The 11,350-nt window shown below is 49.2% G+C and overlaps 1 protein-coding gene across 4 annotated transcripts in view; it reads left to right on the top strand.

The window, feature by feature from the left end:
- Window positions 1-9,124: 9,124 nt before the first annotated feature.
- The window catches only part of Pcgf5 (polycomb group ring finger 5), a 107,498-nt gene continuing 105,272 nt past the window's right edge, over window positions 9,125-11,350 (top strand). The window contains exon 1 of one of the 4 annotated variants that reach the window (XM_055613749.1): window positions 9,125-9,187. The gene's annotated coding sequence lies outside the window, so the exon portion shown is untranslated. Of the gene's footprint in view, window positions 9,188-9,786; window positions 9,902-11,350 lie in introns of those variants that run through there. The other 3 variants (XM_055613750.1, XM_055613747.1, XM_055613751.1) reach the window with 3 other exon arrangements.

The following is an 11,350-nucleotide window of genomic DNA, read 5'->3' as shown; positions in this document are numbered from 1 at the left end:
AGAAGAAGAAGAAGAAGAAGAAGAAGAAGAAGAAGAAGAAGAAGAAGCAGCAGCATCCTTGGGCCAAGTATCTTATCATCTGGAACAGCTAGTTTTAGAACTGAGTGTATGTGATTTGTCTAACTGAAACCCAAAGAACAACATTCCCAACATCGGTTCTACATCACAGCAATCCCTTGGAAACACATCTAGTACATCAGCTTAAGGCCAGATACATTCACATAACTCTATGTAGTTACATCCTTCCCACTTACAAACCTTCAGTTCATATCAGCATTTTAAAGACATGGAGAATTCTTCCCGAGGCAAGGCAAATCAACCTAAACCATGTTGTTTTGTTTTGTTTGATATTTTTCCAAACTATTTGACCAGAGACTACGTCTTTTGTTCAATAACTGGTAAAATTTAGGAACACACTTCTGACGATTTAGAAGGGTTTCAGAGTACATATCTGTACCGGCAGTGGAGAGTAGAGGTTTCCATCTGAAGTCATTTTAAGTCATCACCCTTGCGACTATAGATGCAGCTACTAAATCCCTACCCCATGTCTCATAAAGACCTGGAAACTAGACACATCATTCTGAAAATGTTGAAACTCTGAAATGACCGGTTTTATAAGAACAAGACAGTATGAAAGGCCTGAGAACACAGGAATATGAGATCCATCACAGCTATCAACATTGTGGAGACTGTACTGCACAGTAGACACGGAAGCAAGTACCACTGGGAAAGAAAGATGATTAAGTGATACAGACCTAGTTCTTTATGACTCTTATCTGCTTGTGGATGGGTTTTCTTTTTTTCATTCTTGAAATTCTTATCTCTCTGGAAATATGTTTTTAAAAACATTAATATGAGAACTTAATTTTTATTTCGGTTTATTTACTTTACAATCCAAGGATGTCCTCTCCCTCCTCTCCTTTAAGTTCCCCCTTCCATTCTTCCCATGTCCCCTCTCCCTTTCGCTCCAGAAAAGGGATCCCCATCTCCCCCTATATTAACCCTCCCCAGCACAACAAGTCATATCAGGACTGAGCTTATCCTCATTTCCCAAGGCAGGCAGTGCAGCCCTGCCAGGGAGAAGTGATTCAAAAGCAGGCAATAGAGTCCAGTCCATGTTAGAAAGAGCCCCAACCACTCCACTGGCCAGGTGACCCACATGGAGACCAAGCTGCCTATCAGCTGTATGTGTGCAGGCGGCCTAGGTCCAGACCATGCATGCTCCTTAGCTGATGTCTCTGTCTCTGAAACCCCAATGGAAATGGGTTAGTTATCTCTATTGGTCTTCTTGTGAGGTTCCTGTCCCCTTCCATCTTTCCCCCAACACTTCCACAGGACCCTGGAGCTTCACCCCATGCTTGGCTGAAAATCCAGCAAAGGACTGTATCAGTCCTTTGCTGGCTGGAGCCTCCCAGATGACAGTCAAGTTAGGCTCCTGTCTGCAGGCATAGCAGTGCATCATTAATAGTGTCAGGGGCCTTCTACCATGGGGTAGGTCTCAGGTTGGCCCAATTTTTGGTTGGACATTCCCTCAATCTTTGTTCCCTCTTTATTCCTGCACATCTTGTAGATAGGGTAATTTTTGGATCAAAGGTTTTGTCCATGGGTTGTTGTTCCCTAAACATTTTGGGAGAAGATACTTGTAAATTCTATATCTGTATTTTCAGGTGTCCTAACCCAACTCATAAGGAAGAATGAAAGCTATGTCTTGGGGTTGCCTCAGGCTTCCTCTTGCGATAAGTCATGTAGCATTCCTCTGATATGTGGCTTCTCTGAGTCTTGGCTCCTCACTATAAAAGGAATGTGTGAGTCTCTGTTATCTACAAAAGTCCTTCAGCCTCAATGCTTTATGATTCTAGGATCTATAAAAATATCATTATTAGAAGGCGAAGGTCAATTTTTGCTATTAATCAAAAGACCAGCTGTTTAAATATAAACAACCAGATGCTCAGTGGGAAACACACATGCACACACACACACACACACACACACACACACACACACACACACACACAAATATGAAGCAAGAGAGTGGAGAAGTCACAGAAACCCATGTACAATGCAAAAATATGAGGCCAAAGAAGAATTCATGGAATACCTGAGAAGGACTTTAAACCCAGCAATAGGGTATTTCATTTTTGTTTTAGCATCATTAAAGGACAAAAAGACAGTCAAGTGGAACTATCTGATAACTACAGTGCACAATATATAAAAAGGAAAAAATTTCCAAGACCAAAAATATTATTTGCTGGAAAGCTACTGGGGAGATAATCTTTCCTAATTTATCTTGTGGAATTGAACAGACAGAGTTAAACATGGAGAGTATTCTGGACCTAAAAGAAGTACAAGGAGTAACCACAGAACAGAGAAGACTGTAGAAGACAGAATGGAAATGGGGGATTGGGAAACAGGTTTCAGAGAGCACAGGATAGCCATCCTTCTTGTCACTCTTTGAAAAGCAAAAACATGATGCCCAGTACATTTAGCTCATCTCTTCATAGAGTGGCACTGAGATCTGAAATGAGAGCAGGGGAAGGACTTTTTCCTTCTCTGTAACTTAATTACCAATGATGATAAATAAATAATGTAAGATAACTGCCATCTATAGGTTATTTAAATGAACCAGACTGTAGGATACAGGCTCGCTTTGTTTTGAAGCCTGGCTCAGCCATCTCTTAGCTAGATGAACTGGAGCAAATTTTGTAATTCTTCTAAGCCTGAGTTTTCTCACACAAGAACAGTGATGATATCTATGCCACAAACTTGATATAAGATTATTCATCTGAAGACCTCAAATTCTTGAAAATTAAGAGCTCAACAAATACCATCGGACTATTACAACTATATTTTAAGAACTTTACGCTCATTATCCCATTATTTAATTCTCAAATAATCCAAGGAGTGAGGCAAATATACTAATATCACCAGCTACCACGTAAAGACTCTGCAGTTCATGAAAGGTAAATGTGTCCAAGGTCACACAGCTAGTTATTAATAATATATTTCAGGACTGAAATGGTTTAACAGGCATAAACGCATATTTTACTGAAGGTTTGAAATTTAATTTATATGTCAAATGGTACTATTTTATTGTTAATGTATAAAGTCCGGTTACATTAAAATGGTTCTGCTAGAGGCTGAGACTCATAGCCAGATTTTGGGCAGATTACAGCAATCTTATGAAAGAAGGGGGACATTGAAAGACCTGGAGGGAACAGGAGCTCTAACAGGAGACCAACAGAGCCCATAAAACTGAGCCCTGGGAGCCCTGCAGAGATTGATCCCTCAACCAAGGACAATGCATGGAGCCCTAAAACTCCAGCTCAGATGTAGCCCATAGACTCAGTCTCCAATGGGTTCCCTAGTAAGGGGAGCAGGGACTGTCTCTGCAGTGAACTCAGTGGCCTGCTCTTTGATCACCTCCCCCTGAGGGGGAAGCAGCCTTGCCAGGCCACAGGGGAAGACAATGCAGCCAGTCCTGATGAGACCTGATAGGCTAGGGTCAGATGGAAGGGGAGGAGGACCTCCCTTATCAGTGCACTAGGGGAGGGGCATAGGGAGAGAAGAGGGAGGGAGGGTAAGATTGGGAGGAGACAAGGGAGGGAGACACAGCTGAGATACAAAGTGAATAAATGATAATAATAAACAAAATTTTAAATGGTTCTGTTAGGTTTAGTCTAAGAGACAGGTGGGAGAAATCAAAGCCATTGCCATTGGACTAACAGGATTTAAAGTGATGATGCCTTGAACTACGGTATAGTTCAAGAGTATATATCAAAAGTATAACAACCGAGGGAGACAAACTCTAGCGGGTGTGGAGGCCTAAGGAAGAGGAGGCAGAGATCTCCCACTTTCATTCATAAGGGGCCTGTGGGTTGGTAGTGACCGGCAGACATGGGTGGTTGGAGGAGGGGTGTGGCAGTGAGGCTCACCATCAGGTATGTCTCAAAGATAAGCAGGTGGAGCATGGATGTGTGCTTTGAGCATGCAGGATTTTGCCACTATTGCCACTATTTGTTCTACACTTTTATTTATAAGGTCTTTCTCTCTCTGTGTGTGTATGTATGTACACACATGTGCGCGCACACACACACACACATGCCACCACCATGCACATGGAAGTTGCAGAGAAACTTGTGGGAGTTAGTTTTCTCCTTCTGCCATTTGGGTCCCAGGAACTTAACTGAGATCATCACATTTGTTGGCAAACTACCTTTACCCACTGGGCCCTCGTGCCGCTATCATTTTCTTGTGTGTGTGTCTCAGTTTCCTCTTTAAGAAGATGAGTAGTTGATCTAGAACTAAACTTTTTCCCTTTCTTCCAACTTCGGGAAAAGGCATGTAAGTGAAGTAGGGAAATATAAGTTTTAAAGGTTAAGTATTGCATTATAAATTTGGTTTTGAAGTGAGAGAAAAAAGTGGAACAATTACTGACTTTTTAAGACTAAGGAAAAATGTGTCTTTTAAGAACTGACTTCTAGGAAGAAGGATAAGAGAAACAGAGAAGGAGAGTGGGACCAGGAGGAGATGAGGGAGGGGCCTACAATCGGAATATAAAGTAAACAAACTGTAAAAAAAAATTAATTAAAAAAGAACTGACTTTGAGCCGGGTGGCAGAGGCAGGTGGAGCTCTATAAGTTCAAGGCTAGCCTGGTCTGCAAAGTGAGTCCAGGGCAGCCAGGACTATGACACAGAAAAACCCTGTCTCAAACAAGCAAACACAACAAAAGGAGGACTTTGACACAATGATAAGGCAATCTTGATATTAATAAAAACAATGTAAAGCAAAGCGTGTAACAGTGTTAGTCAAGTAGCTTTTACTTGTAGGATAAGGTTTAGTTTGTATTGTGTGGATTGAAGGTGTTAGGGAAAATCCAATGGCTCAAAAAATGTCTTCCCAACCCTCTTAAAATATTGCTTGGGTTTATAAGATTAAAATTAATTTATTTAAATGTTCCTTACGCCACACTCAGCAGCTGCCGCACTTTCTGATGAATTAGTGGCATGGGGCGCAATCTAGCCATGAGTCACCCAGAAGACCATGTTCTGAAGGGGTGGGAGAAAGAGTGACGCCTTCAGTGTGTGCCACTGCCTAAGCCTGTGGCATGTCTTACTCCCGAGACTGTGCTAGGTTCTTGAGCTAAAAGGTCAATTGGTTCATTGTCTCAAGATGCTTATGTCCTGAGAGTAGGCTCTATAGCACTCATGGGGCTACGGATGTTCTGATCAGTAGGACCATGGGCTGAGAAAGGAAAAGAAAGACCTCCTAACAGACTGGATAGTCTGAGGGCTTTTCATGGCCCAAGCGAATCTGCTAAGGACCTTTCTTCTAAGCTGGTGGACGTGATACTACAGGGGCTAAGGAGTCCAACAGCCCAAACACCGCTAAGTCAATTACTTCGAGTTTTCTGAAATTTAAATCCATCAAGTTCTATTACACCAGAATTTGGAAACTATATTGTTGATGATGAAATGTCTGTAACTAATTTCTATGCTTCTCATGTCCTCAAATTTTACAGTATGCCAGGGCAGCCAGGGCTGATGAGGAACAGAAAGGAATTGTAACTAGAAATACAACTGAGCCTTTTGTGTGTGTATGTGATGGTGGAGGGGTGTTGTTTCGTTTATGTTTTTGTTTTGTTTGAGATAATGTGTCACTACATGGCTCTGGCTGTCCTGTAACTCACCTTGTAGACCAGGCTGTCCTCGAACTCACAGAGGTTCACCTGCCTCTGCCTTCCAAGTGCCGGAATTAAAGGTGTGTGCCAGCACACTTGCCTGAGACCTTCTTTTAACAGAGAACTAGTGGAGTGCTCTGTGCACAGATGGCATCAGACAGGTGCTATCCGCCACAACTCCCAGCATCAGCAATGCTCAACCAGGGCTTTGAAGGCCTGAGAGGCTCATTCTAGTCCTGGTATCTTCTAGCTTGTTGGCATGAGAAGCATGCTAATGTGCACCTATATTTGCTGAGTCTTTCCTCCCAGGCACTGTGCTCCATACTGATGGCAGTATCACTGAATCCTCAGACTTCATCTGTTGAAATTCTAATCCCCAATATGATGGCATTGAAGGTGAGGCTTTTGGAAGAAGGTTAGTTGTTAACGGTGGGGTTCACATGAATGGGATGGGGCCCCCACGAAAAGTATCCTAACAGAGCTCTGTCACCCACACTCTTTCCACTGCCAGGATGCAGGGAGCTGACGGTTTGCACAGCTGAAAGGAAGGGTATTCTCACAGATCTCTGGCCACAAGAGCACCCTGGTTTCAGACTTCCTCCTCTAAAACTGTGACAAACAGATGTGTGTTGGTTAAGCTACTTACTCTATGGCTATTTTTGTCATCCAAAATAGACTATAGAGTGTTTTATACATGATATTTAATTTTCACAAAAGCCACTTAAGTAAATGATATGATTTTCCCTACTATTCTGAGGAAGGAACTTAACCTCATGTTCAAGGTCATTTATCAAAGAAGGGGTTTAAATATGGCTAGCTTTTAATTGCCATGTTCAATCACCTTTTGGCCATAGTTCTGCTTTAAAACAAATTTGGGTTAGACAGTGTTAGTACTTTCCTGTGGCCTTAAAACAGTGGTTTGAATAATATGGGCTATATATATGTTTAGGATTCAATCTGTGTTTCTGCACACACTGTTTCAGGGAGCTGTGATATAAAGATAAATTTCTGAAACATGCTCTGTTAGCCTCCCATCACATTTCAGCCAAGTTGTATCATATTATTTACTGTTTCACCAAAAATACTCTTCCTTAATCAACTTCTGGCTCTTTAATCTTATTCACCCTTCAAAAACTAGATAAAATGCTACTTTCTCCAGTTGGAGATTTAAAATAATGTACAGGACTGTTGGAGTTTGGGGAGGCATTTCTGATAATGAGAGGAAAACACATAGGATAAAAAAGTTATGAGGGTCTTTTCTGAGACTGATGCTCCAACCAAGGATGATGCATGGAAATAACCTAGAACCCCTGCACAGATGTAGCCCATGGCAGCTCAGTCTCCAAGTAGGTTCTCTAGTAAGGGGAACAGTGGCTGTCTCTGTCATGAACTCAGTGGCTGGCTCTTTGATCCCCTCCCCCTGAGGTGGGGAACAGCCTTACCAGGCCACAGAGGAAGACAATGCAGCTGGTCCTGATGAGAACTGATAGGCTAGCGTCAGAGGGAAGCGGAGGAGGTCCTCCCCTATCAGTACACTGGGGAAGAGTATGGGAGTAGAAGAGGGAGGGCAGGATTGGGAAGGGATGAGGGAGGGGGCTACAGCTGGGATACAAAGTGAATAAATTGTAATAAATAAGTGAAAAAAAAAAAAAGAAAGAAAGTGCTGAGAGAAACCCTAACCTGAACAGTGAGAGGATTGTCAGCAGTGTCATCAGTGACCTGCCTAAACAAAGTCTCCGTCGAAAAAGCGGATACGCAAGCCACTGAATCACACCCAGTGGTGCTCAACCAATGAGAGTGCGGTGAAGACTGTGTAAGCTAGCATAGACAGCTGTCTAGCCCTGGAAGGGTCACAGCATGGTGGGGGCTAATCCGAATGTCTCAATGGGAAGGAGGGCATGCCATTTCATACCAAAACCTATGGCTGACCCAGGGTAGGTATGACTGACAAGAACTCAGAGAAGGAGAGTCCGGGGGAGATAGGAAGGAAACACAAAGAGAAAAGCAAGAAAGAGAAGAGGACCGACTAAGGAAGTCATGGCGGCAAAGGGAAGGCTAGAAGGATGATGAAAGAAAAGATACATGGGGGAGGGCAAAGTGCCAGGGCTGGGGAGGGGGAGAAGGATGTTTGTCCACACTGCTGCACCCAAGCCCGCCAGGCTTGTCACTTACCGCTCTGCTCTCAGCTTCCTTCTCCTTTCCCTAACACCTGTCATGTGCTAGCCCTTTGTCACATGGGAGTGGTGACTGGGGAGGCTGAGAAGGAATGGTGGGAGGAAGGGAGCCTTTGCTTTCAAGACATCTCCAGGAGAAGCTCCACTCCAGGATTTCTACCCCACTGCTCTGGAAGTCTCCCTTTCCCAGCCAGCCCAAGGGGAGGAGTTGCTTCAATAGGCCTCTAGTCTCAGGATGGCCTTACCCTGCCCCTGGCTGCAACTGTAGTTCTTGCAGTGTTTGTAACTTATCTGAATTACCTGAGAAAGAAACGGTTCACTTGCCGCTCCTCCATGTTTCCCCATACCTAGAGAAGGAAGTCGAGCCAACCCAGGAGTCCGGAAGGACCAGGGTCTACCCCATGATGGACTTGAAGCAGCGTTTGATCAGCACAGACTCCACCTGCACTATCGGGACTGAAGGGCTCTTACTATCTCCGTTCATCTGTGAAATGACTGAATTTGTGTCTGTCGCTTTATGCTTTACTTTATTCGCTTTGGCCACGATGGGCCTTGGCATAGGCAACATTTCTGCAGAACTCAGTCACACCCTACCCAGGGCTGACTGTAAGTATATAGAGGCACATAGTAAGGGGTGGGGAGTGAATTGAGACAGGAAATATGGGGAACATGCTTGGGTTTTGAAGAGTTTCCTTCTGCCGAGATGGGGTTTATGCTCTCCGCAGTTCTTCAGAGATTCAAAGTTCTCTGGGCCCAGCGGAATGGTAGACACTGACACAACACAGGCCTGTTTTCAGTTTCATTTCTCCCAGTGTGTCTGAGCCCTGCTGAAACCGGGCCACTTTCCTCGAGAAATCTACAGAATGGGAGGAGAGGCGGGCATTGCACAGGGAAGGTACACGGCTACCTACCCTTGTCAGACTGACGTTAGTCGACCGCGAGTCCAGAAGGCTACAACAAAAAATGGCAGGAGGAAGGAGGGGAGCCGAGGCTGGGGTCACCTGGACAGGTAGAGGAAATTCTAGTGCTTTCTGGCAGAGAACTGAACAGGATCCAGGGAATGCAAATCTGCCAAAGCGCCTCGGGGTCTGAGGTGACAGCCTAGAGAGGAGGCTGAAGATGGGTGGAGGTCCTGCTGTGAAGGAAGCGGGGACCCTGCGAAGTCCTCAGAGGGATGCTCAGCATCTGGGCGACGAGGTCGCTCCTGGGAGGACAACTTTTGAATGTCACGTGGAAGAACCGAGATTAAAAGCAGGGAAGCCAGAGGCAGAAAGGAACCCGGAGCGCCCGCGGCCAGCTTCCACCAGGAGCCTGGACTCCACCAATGACACACTGGTATCCTAGCCGCTTCTCTATGGCTCAAGGGCAAGCTTCCTGGTGGGGGCGGGGGTGGAGGGGACAGAGTGGGGTATCTCCTCAGCCTCCGGAGCAGAAGCGGCCTCCCAGCCAGAGAAGTTGCAAGTTTCTCCTTGCCAAGGTCGCCCCACTACAGGTGGGGCCACTCCGAGCCTGGGGAGCCCGCCTCCGCTCCACGCCCACCCCGCCGGCTGCCCCGACGGTCCCCCTCCAGGCCCCGGGCACCCGCGGCGGGCTGTGCCCGGCAGGCGCTCCGGGAGCTACGCGGCGGCTGCCGCGGCTGCTCCAGAAGGCCTGGCGGGCGGGCGGCGGGAGGCTGTGCCCCAGTTTGTGTCCAATCAGGGAGTGCGGGCTGTGCCCCGAGCCGGGCAGCAATGCGTAAACAAACCCTCTGGCAACTCCTCCGCCCCCTTGGCGCGCTCGCCCCGCGCCCATCGCCGTCGCCTCCGCCGCCGCCGCCGCCGTCACCGCGGGCTCCGCGGCCGTCGTCCTTTTCCCCCCCCCCCCCCCCCCCCCCCCCCCCCCCCCCGGGGCCCCCCGGCCCCCCCCCCCACCCTCCCCGCCCCGCGCCCCGCCACCCGGTCCCGCTCCGCCCCCGCCCGCGCGGGCCGCTCACCTACCGCCCCACGCGCGCGCGCTCGCGCACCACGCGCCCCGCGCGGCCCGCCCGGAACGTGGCCTCCCGGGAGCTAGGTAAGAGCGATGCTGGGGACCCCGGCGGCTCCCCGGCTTTAGGAAGTTTTTTTGTTTTTGTTTTTTTCTGTTTCAGCGCGGCCGTTCTTCCGCCGGGCCCCCGGGGCGAGAGCCCCCCTCCGCGGGCACCGCGCGAGCTCGGCAGGCGGGCGGCAGGGGTCGCGCGCAGCCGGGGGTCCCCAAGTTGCCCACGCCGGGGCGCGGGCGCGGGCGGCGCGGCTGGGCCGAGCGGGCGAGCGGAGGGTCCCCGGGAACTTTCTCCTCCCGCCCGGGCGCGCCTGCCAGCGCGGCCCGCGGCCCTGGCCCCGCGTCGGCGGCTCCCGGGCTGGAGAGAGAGACAGGGCACTGGGTTTGAAGAAGCTGACGCAGTTGGTGACGCTCGCGGCTTCCTGAAGGGGACCGGCCACGACCGAGCGCCTTCGCGGGGGGGGGGGGGGGGGCGCGCGGGGAGGACGCTCGGGTCTTTCCCCCCTTCTCTTGGGAGCCGCGTGGGGACCCCCGGGGGCTCCGGGCGTAAGCACCTCTGCCCCGCGGCCCCGGCGGCGCGCGCCCCGCTTCCGTTTGGATCGGCTCGGGCTATTATATAAGATGCCACCGGGAGCGGAGGGGCGAGCGAGAGCGCGGCTGCAGGGGCGGCGGGGACCCACCTGTGCGCCACCGCGCGCCCCGGGGGGTCGGGTGGGAGCGACCCCCGTCTCCCGCGCCCCCCGCCCGCCCCGGGGCGCTCGCTCCCCGCCACCTCGCCCGGCTCTGGGCGTTTCTGGCTGCGGGCGTCTGGACTTTGAAACATTTGTTTAATATTAAGGAAGCTGCGTGCGCGGCCGTCCTAGTACGCCGGGAACGTGTGGCCGCCGAGCCCCGGAGCCGTGAATGAATCATCGGCCCGGTGGACCGCGCTCCGATGATTCACGCGGGCTCCCCACGCGCGCGCGTACTCGCCGTGGGCCTCCGACCCCGGAGAGCGGCCCTTCTGCAAGTGATGACGCCTGGAGGGGCGGGGGGGGGGAGTTAATGCGAGAGGGCGGCGGGCTCGGGGCTCTGTCTTAAACCTGCCACAGTAACTTTCAGGGTGTAGGGCGCCCCCACCTTCCCCAGCCTTGTTTCGGGTTTTCTGGAAGGGTAACAAGATTCCACCTGGCTGTGTTAATGAGGCAGAGGAGGCGCTGATTCGCTGCAGGGCCGGGTCCAGTCTCATTCAGAATTTGAATGGTGTCAAGTGAAGGGAGTCTGCAGCTTGGGAGGAATTCTGGTGATTGCGTCTGCTTCAGTAGTTTCCAAGTAATTAGCAGAGTCTTTAAAAAAGTACATTGATCTTAAACAATCGCTCCTTTAAGTAGATGATATAAAAGATTGGCTTTTTTCTTTCTTAAGTTTTTAAAGGCCATCTAGTTTTTCATTCATGAATACAGAATGTTTCGTACAGTCACGGTTCTCGACTCATCCCTGCTC

The sequence above is a fragment of the Psammomys obesus genome, unplaced genomic scaffold (assembly GCF_907164565.1).
Source record: "Psammomys obesus unplaced genomic scaffold, mPsaObe1.curated_primary_1811, whole genome shotgun sequence".
Taxonomy (NCBI): domain Eukaryota; kingdom Metazoa; phylum Chordata; class Mammalia; order Rodentia; family Muridae; genus Psammomys; species Psammomys obesus.
The sequence above is the reverse complement of the archived record's forward strand: the minus strand, read 5'-3'. Positions and strand labels throughout refer to the sequence as shown.